Genomic DNA, 6,000 nt, shown 5'->3' on the forward strand with positions numbered 1-6,000 from the left:
AGCAGAGGAAAATGGAGAAACACCAGAGAGCCACAGGCTCCATGCCGGAAATTTTTTAGCCAAGGAGGTGGGCCAGAAGCTTCTCCCTGTCTATCACCGCATGTCAAGTGACAGCCTGCTGCAGCGCATGCAGCATGGTGGCACTCAAAATGCCAATGAGTGCCTCAACTCGATGATATGGGCTCGCTGTCCCAAAACAGTGTTTGTTGGCAAGAGCAGAGTTGAGGCAGCAGCCAGTATGGCAATTTCAACATTCAATGAGGGGGCCTCTGCCATGCTAGCGGTGATGGATAAATTATGGCTGGAAAGCAACATCATAACAATCACCAACATGAGGGACGTAGACATGTTGAGGGTTTGTAAAGCCGACACCATCCGGTCCGTTTCTGCAAAACATCTCAGAAAGACAAAAAGCATAGCTAAAAAGCTGAAAAGGCATCAGCAGGAGATGGGTGAGGGACCCACTTATGGTGCAGGCATGGACAGCTAGGCTGGAGACATGGATGAACTTTGTCTTGTGTTAGGGATGAACATTTGCAGTTCTGGTGGCAAGTTTGTTTGTATATATGTTCTATGTTCTCTACAGTTGAAGGCCTTTTATGCCTGTTGTGTTGTTGAATTATCAATTTTAAAGTACTTGGGATGTTGTATATTGTTATTACCAAGACCCTGAATAGTTATTTTGCTTGTAATGAATGATTTCCATAAGAAATGTGTTGATTCTTACAATATAAATCTTTAACGGCTTTTTTCTCAAAATGAGTTTTCTCTCGTACTCCAAGAACGAAATCTCAATTTCAGTTGCACCTATATACACCAAACTTCCCAGTGTTGCACCTAGCTATATTATGAAGACTTTTACAGAGGGATTTGTAAATATATTATTCCTAGCCTGATTTATAGAACATTTTATACCAAAAAACATGGCGAAAATCGACTTTTTAAGGATATTTACAGTATATTATGATTTACAGGATAACAGAAGTAGATATCCATAAATCCCTCTGTAATTTTTTTCCCATCTAATATGTCAACAAAATGAAAAAAGAATTTTGAGCTTGGCTTTAGCACACGATCTGATTTCGTTTTTTAAAAATTATGCAAATTGGCGCATATTTAATGAGATAACGCCTCATTTGCATATTTAAACTTTAAAATTTTAAGAACTTGCAATACATTTTTTTCTCATCTTAATATAAGTAATCAACTGAGCAAGTTTCATGGTGATATCTATTATTTAATTTTTTTACCCTATTCACCTGTAGTGTCTCGCCTTAAGAGAGAAAAGAAACACTTGGAACACAAAAACAAAAAAAATCAGAGTCAAAATCAAACAGACGACAACAAACGAGAAACGTGTCCGTCTAGACTGTCAGGCACACTCAACGCTGTTCCTGTCACCATGGCAACGGCTCTCTGATTGGTTTAAAGAACTTTGGGTATAACTTATCAAAACATGTCCTCCTGTTTTTCCAAAAAAGATTCCCACATTTCTCATCCTGCAGATTTGTGGATATGGATTCTGTAACCCAGTCCAGCTTTTAACTGAGGTTAAATTTTGTCTTTAGGTTTTTCAAAACTGCGACAAAAAATGCAACAAGCTGGATAAATGTAACACTAAAAATCAGGATATTTTTGATCGAACCAAGAAGGGCGGATTCAGAGTCGATTTAAAAAAAAAACAAAAAAAAAACATTTTCATGCGTTTTTACAGAAATGAGTTTAAATCTGGAGGAATACAGGAGTAATGAACCTGTAATCACTGAAAATGATTTAAAACTGAATCAGCTGTTTTTATTTTTATGAATTACTGCTTTGCTTTACACCTGGGAAAGGCTCTGCCCTGCCACCTCCAACACGATGAGCGATGAACAGTGTTTTAGTAAACCTTCATTTCTCAATTCATTAAAAAAAAAACTGGTTTAATATGAAAAAAAAAAAAGAAAAATGCACCTGTCGCTGTTGTGTCCACAGATGAATGAACTCCATGCGTTTGCAGACGGAGGAAAGGCAGATCAAAACCAAACAAAAACACTTCAAATTCAGAGTCTGGATCAGCATTATCCAATCATGAAATCATTTTGATCCTATATCGGGCGGAAAAAAAAAATGAAATCTAATTTTCCAGACCATTCTGATCCAGATTTTGAAAAACCGACTCCAGACGTTAATTTGGGTAAACATCGTGGCTCCTCTCTGCCGCAGCCACATTATTCATCCTGTTGAAACGTGTTTTTTTAACGTAAAATCTTCTCTAGTGCGGCTTTAAATTCCCTGATGTGCACCTCTGTTTTAAAACGTCGACACTTCCTCTAATCCTGCAGATTAATCTCTCTATCATGTGTGTCACTGCTGCCTTCTGCCTCTGGCTCTCTCGTCTTGTTGTCGCCCCCCAGTGGTGGAAGAGTGGGATTGCAGGCTTCTTGATTCAGGACTGAGTTGAGGATTATTACTGTTGTCATTATTATTATGTTAGGTATTTAATTTTTTTTTTTTTTTTTTTAGACTACACAAGTGTTGACTTTCACTGCTGTTTCCTGTTTTCTCGGTTTTTTTTTTTGTTTGTTTGTTTTGTTTTGTTTTTTGTCATATCAGTGATTGACAGCTGATGCTCGGTGTGTGAATTTACACGTAATCAAATGTGAAGAAAATGTGAACCGTGGGCTCGGTCTGTGCAGACTCAGCCAGCAGCTCGGAGGGCCGGTCCCAGGCTGTGAACTTATTTATTACGCCAGAAACCTACAGACAGACTGAAAAACACTGACGATGATGATGATCATGATGATGATGATGATGTTGTGCTGTCACATCTGTTTTCTTCACTCCCGTCAACAACAAACCTCACCTCTTAACTAAATATTAACCCTCCTCACATCACGTGCTGTGAGCATTAACTTGTAAACATTCATTTTTTTTTTTTTATTGTTTTTATGTTTTTGTTTTTGTTTTGTGTTCATGCAGTAGTTTTCTTCAGACTACACCGGGACCACAGCTTCGAGGTTAAAGGAAAACTCAAACGTTATTTGGTAAAATCCTCTTTTTCTAATAGACTGAGACCAGATGTTGGACACCATTTTCACCTCTGGACGTCCACTTGTTCAGTTCCTATTTCGTGTTAGCTTAGCATAAAGACTGGAAGTCTATGGAAGTCGTTAGCCTGGCTCTGTCAAAGTGAAAAAAATAAACCTTACAGCAGCTCTGAAGTTGTCTGATTTACACAGTGGGCCATGTGGATGTGAAAAGCACATCTTGGAATCTTAAAACAAAGTTAATTTTAATTTACAAAGTTGCTGTAAGGTTTATTTTGTCACTTTAACACAGCCAGGCTAACGACTCCCATAGACTTCAAGTCATTATGCTAAGCTAACATGAAATGCTACCCATAGGAAACGAACCACTGGACATCCAGAGGTGAAAATGGTGTCCAACATCTGGTCTCAGTCTGGGGAAGTCGGAAAAAAAGGTGATTTTTGCCCAAAACGTTGGAGAATTCCTTTATTGTGCAGACGTAAAATCAGCCTGAACACACAGCGCTCAGTTTTGTCGGTAAGGCTCAGCTCTCTCAGCTCTGTGTGGCCGGTGGAAAAAACAAGATGCTGGGACGGAGATGTGCAGTTTCACAGCGACGCATTTCACCAGGATTTCTGGACAAGACAGGAGAAGTGAAGATCCTGTTTTAGTCGAATAGCTTCTAAACATTTTCTGCTAATCCTGCGTCCCAAAAAAAAAGAAAAAAAAAAAAAAACGCAGACAGTGGTTGATTGTGGTGAAACCTGAATGTTTGTAAGAAGACGCAGCAGCAGAGGTTAGGACCTTGTCGTCTGTGGGAACTCTAAAAATCTTCTAAAATCTTCATCAGGTTCTCCCGTTCCAAACAGAAAACAATCAGAAAGTGTTGCTGCTGCTTCTACCCATAAATAACTAAACTGTTTTTTTTTTTCCCCCTTCAAACAAGATTATGTTCGGGCCACCCAACAGTTCTCATATCTGTGGTTTTAATTAAGAAATTATTTTTTTGTTTTGTTTTGTGAAAGCGTCAGCAGCCCACTGTTCAGCGTCCGACAGCAGCATCAGTTCAGCTTTATAACCAAACCCGACAGCGGCTCACACACACACACACACACACACACACACACACACACACACACTTCAAACGCTGCAAAGTGCCTCACCGCAGGGAAGGGGGGAAGAAAAAAACTAATGAATTAAAACGGAAAAAATTAAATGAAGTAGATGATGTAATGAACTTGAAATTAAATTATAATAGCTGAACATTTTCAAAGGCAAAAATAAATTGAAATAACGGCGGCGCTGGGACTCAGAGCGGCTCGCTAGGCGCCGGCCCATCAAAGTGTGTGGGTGTTTTTTTTTTTTTTTATTTTATGAAGAGATTTCATTTCTGATTCTGACTTTGTCGGCCTGGCAGAACAAATACGGGCCAATTTAATTTCTTTTAAAAATCAGCACAAACTCCAGCACACGTCTCCCACACAGTTTTCTCTTGAACGCACACACACACGTTTTTAAAACTAGGAACAATTTCACCATCCGTACAGTGTGTGTCTGAAACAAATGACGTTCATGACAACATAAATCATGTCGCTGTGTGGTTACTAACATTTTGTTCCTTGACAAGAGGCACAAACTACATTTTTTTATGATTCGTCAGCACCGGAGAAGTGGAGCGATGCTGGAGGCGTTGATATTCCTGTTTTCCTGATGTTTGTCTCATTCTGTTTTATCCTCGATCTGAGAGATCTGACATCCCGACAGGTTTTGAATTTAAGGTTTAGGGTTTGAAATCACTGACAGAAGAGGTGGAGGTGGAGACGACGTTGCCTTTGTGTTGTTTTACCGGTGGAGAAACGTGGGCTTTGTTTTAAACGACGCTGTAAATAGAGTCAATAATGTCAGATGACCTTTTTGAGGGTCTTTTATGTATGATTTTAAGTTCAGGTAACTTTGTTTTATTTTTTGGTTTGTTTTTTGTTTGGTTTTTTTTCTTTTGAAAGACAAACTTTCAAATGTGATAACAGCTGTATTTGAATTGTGTCAGTAGCTGGTCTCTCTCTCTTATTTATCTGTCTAAAGGACCAGCCGGGTCACGATGTGAAAGAGTGGAGCTGCGAGGAAATCACTCCTGATCTCTTAAAACCTCCAGTTTCACCGACGCGTTGCCTCGCCCGTTTTGTTTTCTGACGTTTCCTGTGTATAAACCGTTGTACAGAACTGCTGACCAGCTAACCGGTGGAACAGATGAACTCCCTCATTCTTGTACAGAAGAAAACCCTTAATAAAGACCTTAATCTGTACCTTTTATGTGTCTTAATTTCCATCATTTCACTTTAGGTCAGAGATCTTCAACAGGGGGTTTGTGGAGGTACTGCAGAGGGGTTGTGAATTTTTTGTCTGATTAGTCAATTTTTTATATATATATTTTTTTTAACTTTTAACTTGATTTGATTGAGTCTTTAAATACAAATACACATACTCAAGCTGGGCACCTAAAAACTTGAATAAACCTGTGTATTACTTGAGTAGCTTAGTATTGAATGCACAATAACAAGGTACATTTCTACATGTCACCAGGCCCAGTTTAATATAAAACACAATTTTATATAATATATACTGAAGGGCGTCCCTGCTCCATCACTCCATCAGTTTGGAGGTCCTTGGTTAAAGACCCCTGCTTTAGATGGATGTTTGTTTCACTGGCATCATGGAATGTGCAAGAATAAGTGTGAACGCTCCCTCCGCCAGGGAAAATAGTCCCTAAATTGTCCTAAAATGCAGCCTCATTGAGCTGCTTACTGGGTTGGGCTTGGAAAAGATGTCGATCCTGTCTCTTTGTCGCTGAGTCATCCAAGTCAAGATGGTTTAGTTGGTTCCAGCTCTAACAGACTGAATAATATTCTCAGTAGAGGTCTAAAGATTGATTCACTGCACTTATGCTTTGATTATAAACTCTAGACAGAATCGCTGCGACTTCAGGCTGAATTG

This window comes from Myripristis murdjan, chromosome 12 (genome assembly GCF_902150065.1).
Source record: "Myripristis murdjan chromosome 12, fMyrMur1.1, whole genome shotgun sequence".
NCBI lineage: Eukaryota > Metazoa > Chordata > Actinopteri > Holocentriformes > Holocentridae > Myripristis > Myripristis murdjan.